Genomic DNA, 12,294 nt, shown 5'->3' with positions numbered 1-12,294 from the left:
TAGCAATGAGAATATCATGAGAAAGGGACATGGAGTGATTTTGTTATTCATAGCAAAAAATTGATTTTCATTTGAGGAGCAACAGGAGGAAGTAGGGTTTATTTTCTTTATTTTTGTATGCATACCTGTGGAGGGGAGAAGATTGAACGCAGGGGTGTTTGTTCTACCTCCCGGCTATACCCCCAGCCCTATATTATTTTTTATTTTGAAACAGGGCCTTACTAAGTTGCTGAGGCTAGCCTTGAACCTACATTCCTCCTGTCTCAGCCTCCCCAGTACAGGGATGACAGATGTGTGCCACCACACCCAGCAGAAGTGATTTTGGTGGTACTGGGGTGGAACCCAGGAGCTTTTCTACCTCTGTTCTACACTCCCAGACCTATTTTTTAATACTTTATTTGGAAACAGGGTCTCACTAAGTTGCCGAGAGCCTCACTAAGTAGCTGAGGCTGGCTTCGAACCTGTGCGATCCTCCTGTCTCAGCCTCCCAAGCGCTGGGATTACAAGCCTGAGCCACCACGCCCGGCTGCTGAAGTGGTTTCGAACTAGGGTAAGAGCATCACCGGTTCCTGCGGACAGCATAGAAACAGCCTGACAGTGCAGTTTGGGTCCAGGCCCAGGCCAGGTGGTGGCAGCCTTTACAAGTGAGTCTGCCCCATCCTCACTGGGACTTCATCTGGAAGCTCGCTTCTCAGCCCTCTGCGGGAAGGTGCGACTTCATGACGGATGAAGGTCTCATCAAGGCAAAGCACGTGCGTGCGTGTTCTTCCATGAGGAGAACACGTGACCAAAACGGTCCACCGCGTTGTCTTGTACGTCATTCTTTCCCTGAGCGTCTGTGCGCATCTCCCTCCCCCGATGTGCACACAAACGACTGGCCTGCGTGGCCTCGCGTGGTAGCAACGTCCATGATCTCAGGCCCCTGCTGCAAAGCAAGGCACGTGGACCCGTGACTCCCAGAGGCCCGCCCTGCCCGGAAACTCTCCAATTGTGCACCCGTACGAGTTTCCCAGACTATTCTGATGATAAGTGTAATTTCATCATATTCAAGCTGTTGTTCCAAAGGAGCTTAGTTTATGCAGACTACAGAGCCCGACTTTTCACAAATGGCTGTTTGCTACATGAACTTTTTCTTCTCTGTATAAGGCTGTCTGTGTGCATATAGAGAGAAATATTATGTTCTTGATATTTGATTTATTTCTTTTTTTAATGATACTGAGATTGATCCCAGTGTGCTCTACCACAGAGCACTTTTTATTTTTACTTTTTTGAGACAGGGACTCACTAAGTAGCTGAGGCTGGCCTCAAACCTGTGATCCTTCTGTCTCAGCCTCCCGAATGCTGGGATTATAGGTGTGTGCCACTGCATCTGGCTCATTTTATTCTCTCTCTCTCTCTCTCTCTCTCTCTCTCTCTCTCTCTCTCTCTCCTCTCTCTCTCTCTCCTCTCTCCTCTCTCCTCTTTCTCTCTCTTTCTCTCTCTTTCTCTCTTTCTCCCCCATTCCCTCCCTCCTCCTCTCCTCCCTCTCCCTCTCTCTGTGTCTTTTGTGGTACTGATGATCGAAACAGAGCATTCTACCTCTAAGGAACACCCCATCGCTATTTTATCTTAATTTGAAACAAGTTCTCACTAGGTAGCTGAAGGTCTCTTTGCTAAGTTGCTGAAGCCAGCCTCCAACCTGCTATCCTCCCGTCTCAGCCTCCCAAGGCCCGGAATGACAGGCCACCATATCTGGCTCATTTCATTTCAAAAGGGAGTGTTCTGTGAGTAGCAAAAACAGATTCAGATCACAGATGGAGGATTTATTTTCCAAAATATTCCTTCTGTTTCACTTCCTTGGGAATGAGCACATGGATGCATAAACGTGGATGGCAAAGTATTTGGCAACAGAAAATCAAAACCAGTGCCCCTTTGCACTCGTTGGCCTAGCTGGATCTTGTCCTTCCATGTCTTTCCTTGGCCATCTCTGACATTCTGACATTTCTGGAAGTCTTTCCTAGCTCAGCAAGCTGTTGGGCATATGCCTCTGTTTCTCGGAGAACTAGGAAGCAGTGCGTTCAGGACACGCTCCCAGGCATCCATGGGTAAATTGCTGACATTTTTTCCCGCTGAGGGAGGCTGGCTTGCTCCACGTTTATTAGTTCATCTGGAATTCCACAGCTGCCACCTCAGCCTTTCTGCTGTTGATAAGAAGTCCTGGTGTGGGGGCTGGCGGGATTCTGTTTTAACCATGCTGTGGTCTGTCTTTTACCAAATGTTTTCGCCATGAAACGGAGAGATATCTGTTCTTTCTCTCACACTCTGTGTGAAATGACATAAAAGCACCATTTGACATTTGGTTTAGTTGGTTTTCAAAATTCATTCTTCCGTGATCACTGTCAGACCCGATGCTATCTCCCACCAGCGATTCTGCAACGAATATATTTGTACAAACCTGGTGCGGTGGTGCACGCTTGTCATCCCAGTACTTGGGACGCTGAGACAGAAAGATCACGGGTTCAAGGCCAGTCTCAGCAACTTAGTGAGATCCTATTTCCAAATAAAAAATAATAATAAAGGGATGAGACATGTAGCTTGGAGGCAGAATGCCCCCGTGTTCAATCCCTAAAACAATCATATTTATATAGGATAATGAAAATGTTTTGATTTGTTTTTTTACTTTTTCTACCTTTGTTACTGTTTCAGGGAAGAAAGTCGATTTCTGTTTTTCTACCGTCATCTCGCTATATTTGTAGTCACATGGCTTTTTGCTTGTTTCTCCAAAGCATTTCTGTTAAAATCATCAATGTGCAAAACAAAACTTCAGCAGCAGCCCCGCTTATAACCAGCTAAATAGGATTTACACAGGCGCCTTCGTGTTGATCCCTTTATGGCAGCGTCACCTGCGAGTGATTTCCTCATACCTCTTGTAGCTGAGTGGTAGGGGTAGTGGTGCCCCTGTGTTCAATCTCTGGAGCCACACAAAAAATCAAACTCATAAGGCACAATAGCTGGAGGATAACGTGAAACCCAACATTTTCACGTATTTGCTGCCGACTTCTTCAAATCTGGCAAAGAGTGAAGAGAAGACTTATGATTTGTATGTACTGCATATGACTAATGGTTCTTTTTAAATAGACTTTTCATTTGCAACGGTGTGATCTTTCAAAAGGAAATGTTCCCTAGACCTTAGACCGATCGTGGAAATGGCAGCGGCGCAAGAAAGTGGCCTGTGGGCCCTCTGGGGTACTGACTTCCTGAGCGCTGTGCCTTGTGAGAGAGAAGGAAGGAAGGTTTTATTGATCACAGCCTCTCTCTGTTTGACAATTCGTCTTTGAAAAGATAAAATTCCAGCCTGGCGTGGTGGCGCACGCTTGTAATTCCAAAATTTGGAAGGCTGAGACGGGAGGATCACGGTTCATGGACAGCCTCAACTACTTAGTGAGGCCGTCTGCAACTCAGTGAGACCCTGTTTCAAAATAAAGAATCAAAATTAGGGCTGGGGGTGGAGCTTGGAGGTCGAATGCCCTGGGTTCCATCCCCAGTTCTGCAAACAATAAAAGGATAAAATTCCACTTCAGAAAGTCATATGAGAAACAATTTAAGTAGAAAAATTGTCTTCCTTGCTTCAACAGTTTATTGATGTTAAGCTTATTTGTAAACACAATAATTTTGGCTAAAACTTAGCAGAGTTCAGAGTGCTTGAACCCAAGGTAACTCTACTGAGCTATACCAAAACATTTTCTTTTTTTTTTTTTTTTAGTTTGAGATAGAGTCTCACTAAGTTGGGAAGGATGGACTCATGCCTGTGATCCTCCTGTCTTAGCCTCCCAAGTACTGGGATTACAGGCATGTGCCACCATGCCCAGAAAAGTTCATTTTGGGGGGGAGCAAAGTTGGCATTTGAACCCACTACTTCAGAAGACTTTCTGTGCATTTTATTTCATATGGATGCTCATGTAACAATAGGCAGGCAGGTGATGAAATAAAAATCTCTTGTCTATTCTTAGCTAATAAGACAATTCAGCGTGAATAGACATCAGAGAACTCACCTGATACAAAAGTGTCTTCAGTTTACCTATCTCTCCTTGGAATTTCGCACTCAGGCACATATTTCATTTGCCCTCATAACATAAAAACCAAAAAGCAACTTCTCTGTTCTTCCGACCTTTTGACAACCTAAATGTTTCTTTCAAACCTTCTTCATGTACTTACATATACTTTCTTCATATACTTACATTAAGCTGTGACTGGACCATATGTACAGCTTCTCAGGAGACGTGCAACAGATCTGAAAAGGATTGGAATTTCTGGCTTGGACTTTTGACAACTCCTACTAAGAATACGTTGTTCAAGACAGGTGTATTGTGGCTTGCACCAGGCTGAGACGGGAGGTTCACAGGTTCGAGGCCAGCCTCAGGAATTTAGTGAAACTCTCAGCAACTTAGCAAGATCCTGTTTCAAAATTAAATAATACAAATGGCTGAGGGTGTAGCTCAGAGGTAGAACACCACTGAGTTCAGTTCCTAATGCCACAAAAATAAATGAATGAATTTATAAATAAAATAAGGTATAACTTAGATATAGAATATCCCTGATTCAATCCGCAGTACCCACTCTACACAAAAAAAAGACAGATTATCCAGGTTATGTAGCTTAGTATCCTAAAACATCAAAGGACTCTGCTCAGTCAAAATTACCTAAATAGTTTTTATGTTCTTTTACAATTGTGCTTCTTGAAAGGATGTTAATGAAAATCTTCCAACATTATTTTAGCATCACAATTGCCACCTACCAATAGCTCAATCTGTTTTCTAAATGTGAATATCTTTCAAGCACATATTTTACACCTTTTAAAAATTGTACCCATAATTCATTTTCAAACTCTGATTAGTGAAAAATGCTTCAGACTTAGTCATTTCTAGAATTTCCTTGAACAGGCCTATCTCTTCCCCATGCTGCATTGTCATCCTCTGAGATTTTAAACATCTTTCATTTAAATGATATATATACGTGTGTGTATGTGTGTGTGTGTGTGTGTGTGTGTGTGTGTGTGTGTATGTGTGTGTCCTGGATATGTCTAATGAACCATCCTTGAAAACAGTCACCTTATTTATAAATTCAATTCTCTTTCCATTCATATGAGGAACTTTATCCTTCCTTGGGGCATATATTTAATAACCATTAATGAAATCTGAAATTATATATGAGCACTGAGATTCAAATTTGCTACTCATTTTTTTCAGTGGAAATTTCATAAGGGTTTTGGCATGGGAACGCAGAGACATTTAAAGCAGATGGAATAATATGGTTGGCCACAAGGGCTCCAAAGGACTCATAGCAGTTTATAATCAATAATTTGCTTACCAGGAAAGACAATCTTTCCAGCCAAACCATCATATTATATACTGTTCCCCCTCCCACGTAGACAGCCAACTCCCAGCACCACCGAGCCGCCAGCCACCATTCTGTGATCCTGGGACGCCTGTGGATTTGCGCATGGCAACTAGGGACTCAGCGCTCATTTGTTTCATTTTTTAAGATTTCCATGCCACTCTCTTCTCCCCACAGCATTCCCAAGCTCCAGTTCTGCTTCATCTCACAGAAGCAATTGGAACCCACAAAGACAACAGGGGCCAGATTCTGCAGGCATCTGAGACAGAGGGTTCAAGTCCATCTCCTGGTTCTAGGCCCGATGGAAGAAAGCCGGTGGGGGGGAGGGTGTCAGGTAGGAGAAAGGCCTTAGGAAGTTCAAAGGTGTCAGGATTGAGTATGGCAGAGGCAAGTCCTTTCAGGATTTCCTCTTGAGAAGAAAATGGAAGCTGGGCATGGTGATACACATCTGGTCATTGATGACCTTTAAATTGATGACCTTGAAATCCCAGTACTTGGGAGGCTGGGGACAGGAGGATCTCAGGTTTGAGGATAGCCTCAGCAACTCAACGAGTTCCTCCACAACTTAGTGAGATCCTGTTTCCAAATAAAAAATAAAATAAGGCTGAAATGTAGATCAGAGGTAGAATGCCCCTGAGTTCAATTCTCAGCACACACAAAAAAGAAGGGGCCTTGGTAATGGTAACGACAAAGACTATCTGGCCTTACTACAGCGTTGGCATATGCCTCCTATCTCCCTGTGGAACTAACATACTGTCCTGGGTTTCTCAGGCACAGATTTCATTAATGAGGCTTCAAATACTAGAGTAAGCGTGTTGGCTAAGTGGCAAGCTACCGTCTACCAACCACTGGCTAAGGCCATTCTTCTTTGGATGGCCTTCCATACATGACCACCAACTGGTGCATTGGGGACCTTGAAATTGGTTTTACATCACCCTGAACCCTACTTTGTTTTCCACCCAAACACTTTACTACAACAATTAGAGTTCCCACACACTTTCAGGGACAAGTTAATTCATAACAATAAATTTTTCGGGTGATGACTTCCCAACAACATAGTCAATTCATATAAATTAAGAGAAAGATTTGTCTTGATGTGATATCATTGATAACCCATAAATATACACTTCGCTGTATCTCAGGCCTTTTTTGGAGTCACTCAGGATACTATATAAATCTTGAATGCTCACAACATTGACTTGCACTCTCCCCACTCGCTTGTTATTTTATTTCATATGCCACAAAGTGCACCTAATAAATCAAAGGTGAGTGTTCACATTTAAATGTTTCCTGTCTCATGAGAGAGCGCCAAAAATTGATCCTGGACCTGAGACAGGAAAGCTCTGGTTCTCCTGCTGCTGCTGGCTCGGTGTCTGAGCATCATGACAGCCTACTAAATGGGCCTGAGCCAAAGAGTGACAGGGATGCTCAAAGGGAGGCCCCGTGGACAGCAAACAGGAGAGAGGGCAGCCGGGTGGGAGAAGCTAGAGCCCACTGTCAATGGAAATACATGAGTCCCAGAGCAGCAAGGCTATATGCACTCCCGATGATGTGCACCGCTGGAGTCTCATGAACCATCATCATCTCCAGCTCTGTATGTGAGTCCCAGAAGCTTCAGAGTTGACACACCTAAAAGAAATCCTCCTCATCCCTGCAACATCAGGTCTAGTGCTGACAGCTTGTGGATTTGAGGTGACATGGATATTAAAGGAGGATTGTTTGGGAAGGTATAGGCAGGGACCTGGGCACTGTACCCAGCATGGTGGTACATGCCTTTAATATCAGTAGTCGGGAGTCTAAGACAAGAGGATTATAGCTTCAAGTGAGGGCAGTGCATGGTAACTTAGTCTCTGTTTCAAAATAAGAAACAAAATAGGACTGGGAGGTATAGCTCGGAGGTAAAATGTCCCTGGTTTAATCTCCAATAATAATCATGAATAACTGAAATGTTTTTGAATCCTCTGACTCACAGATTTTAGTGTGTGTGGTACTGGGGGTGGAACCCACGGGCCTTCTACCTCTGGGTTATACCCCTGACCTATTTTATATTTTATTTGGAAACAGGGTCTCACTATGTTGCTGAGAGCCTCACTAAGTAGCTGAGGCTGCCTTCAAACCTGCACAATCCTCCTGTCTTGGCCTCCCAAGTGCTGGGATTACAAGTGTGCGCCATCACACCCAGCTGACTCACAGATTATTTAAAGAACTCACATCCTAGCTGCCCTTGTATTAATTCTCAACATTGTGGTAAGGCTCATAAATTCTATTCTCAACTATTTCTTTCCTACCACCAACCTACACCCTAACCCTCTATCATCATTATTGTTATTATTTATTTTAAAACAGGATCTTGCTAAGTTGTTGATGGTCTAAGTTATTGAGGCTGGCCTCAAACCTTCAATCCTCCTGTCTCAGCCTTCCAAATATTGGTATTATAGGCATGCACTACTATGCTTGGTTCTCCTCTTCTTCACGTATGTGTGTGTATGTCTGTATGTGTGTCTGTGTGTGTGTCCCAACTGACAAACTCATGTACAGTACATGCTAAGCACACTCTCTACTACTGAACTACATTCTGAAGTCACATGTCCTCAACTTTTATGAAGTCCTTAGAATGCCTTTCCTTCTTCTCATCTCTTCTACATCACATCCACCCTTCATATTGTCCCAGGCTGATCCCACAAACACCCGGATGCTAAACGCCCAAAGTCCAAGGCCTTCGATGCCTCCCCTCCCTCTGTGAGCTGACCATTAGTAGCATTGACAGCGCGACTACAGTTCTCTCCCAAGCCCTTTCTGTTCGAGATCTTTCCATCACCTCTCACCCTCTCCATAGCAACTCATGTTATTTCTACTTAGCAAATTATGGCTTATCTAAAGAATGATGGGAAAGTTATATAAAGGGTTGGGGGAGGGGTAGCTCAGAAGTACAATGCCCCTGCTTTCAGTCCAAGGAAGGGAAGGAGGGAGAGAGAGAGAGGAAGAAAATGGTAACCCATTGGAAATTCCCAGAAACCCTGGCCGTGTCACACAAGCCTGAAAACTGGTAGCGACCCCTATGTGGCTATGAGTAAATTGTTCTGAGATCGCGAGGAACATCATGGCCCTAAGATCTATTTAGATTGTTTCAGAAAAAAAGAAGTGAAGGCTTTTATACCAATCCATCTTGTTTTTTATCCACAACTCATAGCGTCTCTATTATTTATTTAGTTATTAATTAATTAATTGTTGGTGCTTGGATCAAACCCAGAGACATTCTACCTCTGAAATACACCCCTAGCCCTATTTATTTATTTTTATTTTGAAACCAGTTCTCACTACATTGCAGAGGGTCTTGCTAAGTTGCTGAGGCTGGCCTCAAACCTGTGACCCTCCTGTCTCAGCCTGTCAAGTACTGGGATGACAGGCAGGCAACACCATACTGGTTTGGCTCTCTTTGGCTCTTTCCATATTAACTCTTCAGTCTCCCCACACTCCCACGCCTTTAGTTCAATTCTCTCTAATCACGAATGCCCATCGCCTCTTTTGCGCCATGAGAACATCAAAGCCCGGATCAGATCTCATCTCTTTTGTATGTTCTTCTCTGGCCTCCTCCCAAATGTAAACCATTGCCCTTTCTGGGATTTCACTGTTAGTCCTCATGTCTGGGTGGATGACAGTGGACAGATTGTGAACATCACAAGAACAGTGCATGTGTTACATTTCTCTAACCTAAGTGTAAATACACAGAAGACGCTCAATACATTAACTCAAAGACTAAATCTTTGCTTTGCCTTTCTTCCTCCTCCTTCTCCTCCTCCTCCTCCTCCTCCTCCTCCTCCTCCTCCTCCTCCTCCTCCTCCTTCTTTCTTCTTTTGTGCTAGAGATTCAATTCAGGAATATCCTACCTCTGAACTACCCCTAGTCTTTTTACTTTCTATTCTTAAATAGGGTCTTGCTAAGTTGTTGAGAGTCTCAGTCCAGTTGCAGGGACTGGCCTCAAACTTGCTGTCCTCCTGCCTTCCAAGTTGCTGGGATTACAGATGTACACCATCATGCCTGGCTTCCTGTTTTCTTTATTGTGTAAAGACAGCTCTTATCACAAGACCAATTCTCTACCACTCTAAGAAAATAGTAGCCATTCTCCCTGTTTCTTCAGCTCAGCAGAGTAGGTGCATGTTAAAATATGGGATCTGCTCATCCTGCCTAGAGCAAACTCAATTTCCCTCGCCAAAGTGATGTTTTGCCTTAGAAACAGAAGAAAGTAGCAGATGCAAGGCCAGGACCTTGTATTTGCCATGCTTCTCTCCAGCACTTTGATTTTTTCTGTTTGTATTAAATTTGGCCTAAACTAGGAATTCTCTGCCACTAAGTATGAGCCCACGTAGAATGGAGAACACTTGAGCAGCTGAGCAAGTTGCTTTTGTGAGTTGGGTGGTCTGATAAGGATGCTCCCTGCCAGCAATGCCACTCAGCCTGAGATCATCACTCTGCAGTCACCTTGTACCTCATTCTGCGTGTTCCATCTTCCCTGGGGCTCAAGTAACAAACAGGGCACCTCTTCCAAGGACTTCTCCACCTGAGCATGAAAGAGGAGAAATGAACCAGGCCTGGTGATGCACGCCTATAGTCCCAGTACTCAGGAGGCTGAGATAGGAGAAATGCAGGTTCAAGGGTAGCCTCAGGAGGTTAGTGAGATCTGTTTCCAAATTAAAAATAAAAAGGGCTGGGGGCGGGGTCTAGCTCAGAGGTAGAGCTCCCCTGGATTCAATCCCCATCATCACAAAAGAAAAGAAGAATGATTTTTCCCTGTTCAACAGCATTAGAACCAATATTTAATTTCAGTGTATCTACCAGGCATTGCACTAAAGGCTTTACATGTGCTTTTCATGCAGATTTTTGGAAGATGGACACCAGTCTGATCCCAGGGGATCTTGGAAACTAGAGTCAGATATTTACTGACCAGAAACAGAGTTTCTCTGTCCTATCTTTTCATGTCCTGACCTATCAGTGCCATGGTCTTACTCCATAGTCCAGCATTATCCGCATAATGGGAAATGGGGTTGACAGTATCTCTGCCAACTTCACACACAAAAAAGGGATGACCCCAACTGTACGAGCTCTATTAGTCCTGTGTGTGTGTGTGTGTGTGTGTGTGTGTGTGTGTGTGTGTGTGTGGTGTTCAACCCAGGAATGTTCTATCTCCAAGCTACACCCCAAGCCCTGTTTTGTTTTGTTTTGTTGTTTTGTTTTGTTTGAAGCAGATCTCTCTAGGTTATTGAGAGTCTCACCATGTTTCTGAGTCTGTCCTCAAACCTGTGAGCCTCCTCACTCAGCCTCCCCAGTACTGAAATTAGAGGCATGGGCCATCATGCCCGGCTTTTGGTCTAGTTTTTGAAAACCCCAGGGACAACCTCCTGATGAGCCATGTCTAACTCACTGCCCAAGCCCTGGAGCAATGGACTCTAGCTGAAGTAGGGGACGCCTGGGGAGTGTTGGCATTCTGATCAGCAGCGCCCTCTAGGGACATATTTGGCTAGAGCTTTCTCCAAAATAAGAGGGGTGGCTTGTGCCAGAAGAAAAGAGTGAAGTGATGCTGCCTGGCCTTCATGTGTGGAGGTTATATTACTGTTCCTTTATAAAACACAGCGACACTCCAAAGCTCAAGGAGAGTATGTAGCGGCCCACGGTCACCAGCTGGGAAGGTCAGGGCTTCAATCCATGTTAGCTAGACCACAGAGTCTGCACTCTGGATTCCTGGGCATTGCTGATCATGCCGGTAGCATGCCATGTCTGATTTGGGATATATAGGGAGGGGGGTCAGTTAGCTCAACTGGTCAGAGCTCAAGTCTTTCCTCCTTTTGATGGGACCGATTAAGCCGAGAATAGTGATTCACTCTTCTGAGTTCTTGTAAATGAAATCGCAGGACCTTTGTGTACAAGTGAAGAGCTAGCAGAGTGGGAATCATCCCTGCTCCCATCCACCTGCCTGACTAGTAGAAAAGAACCCACAGCGTGCCTCTGCCCCAGGGTGCGCCTAGTCCCGGCTGGGCGAGGAAAGGCCTGAGAATTTCATTTCCCTTTTCACATCTTCTTACATTTAGCAGAACAAGACTGCCTTCTCTTTCATTTTGCCTGCAGCAGTGGCCCCTGCTGGGCCTGGAGGCAGAGCAATCGTGGCCCATGTTATCAGAGCTCACTCCCTCTCTGGCCATTATTAAGTGGTGGTCTGTGTTCAGCTACGTGTTTCTTAGCAACCACCATGCGCCCTGTCCTCTCCTTTCATGTACCGCCTTCCTTCTCCAACCTAGGGGGCAAATTTACTAAGAAACGAGGCCCTGCCTTCTCAAATTTCTAAACCAGGCAAAGCAGAAAATTGACAACGATTGCATTTTCGGTCTCTCCGTGTGATGTCCGGTTTCAGGGGTTGGGCGGAGGGAGCAGGAGCCTTTTCTCCTATCTCGGCGAGAGCTTTGTAAAACACGGACAATTTATTGCATGCATAAGCTCATCTTTGGGGAAATTGACTTAAACCGAGAGTCTCCGTGAGATCCAACATGTCTCCTGTGTCACCGCTCGCTCAAACATTGAAAAGCAAGGAAGACTGCTTTCTCTTACAAGTTTCAGTCACTGACAACCCGTCCCCGGCCTTGCACATGGTGTGCACTGGGGATGATTCTGTTTGGGAGGAAGTTTCTCAAGACAGATGCCTCATCTCTCATAGCCAGCCAAGTGCTTGCTCTTATCCCATGAACATGTGAATAAATAACTCCACACCCCTCGCCCTGAACGCAGTCGTTAAAACCCTTGGAACATGGAAACAAAGGCCAGAATTCTTTCTCCCACAAAGTTTGCACACTTGGCTTTCACTTCTATCAATCTGGTTTTGTTTGTTTGCTTTTATTTTGCATTTTTAATGCTGCTCTTCCGTATTTGCCTTTG

The sequence above is a fragment of the Muscardinus avellanarius genome (assembly GCF_963383645.1).
Source record: "Muscardinus avellanarius genome assembly, chromosome: X".
In the NCBI taxonomy this organism is placed as follows: Eukaryota; Metazoa; Chordata; class Mammalia; order Rodentia; family Gliridae; genus Muscardinus; species Muscardinus avellanarius.
This window is presented reverse-complemented; position numbering follows the sequence as displayed.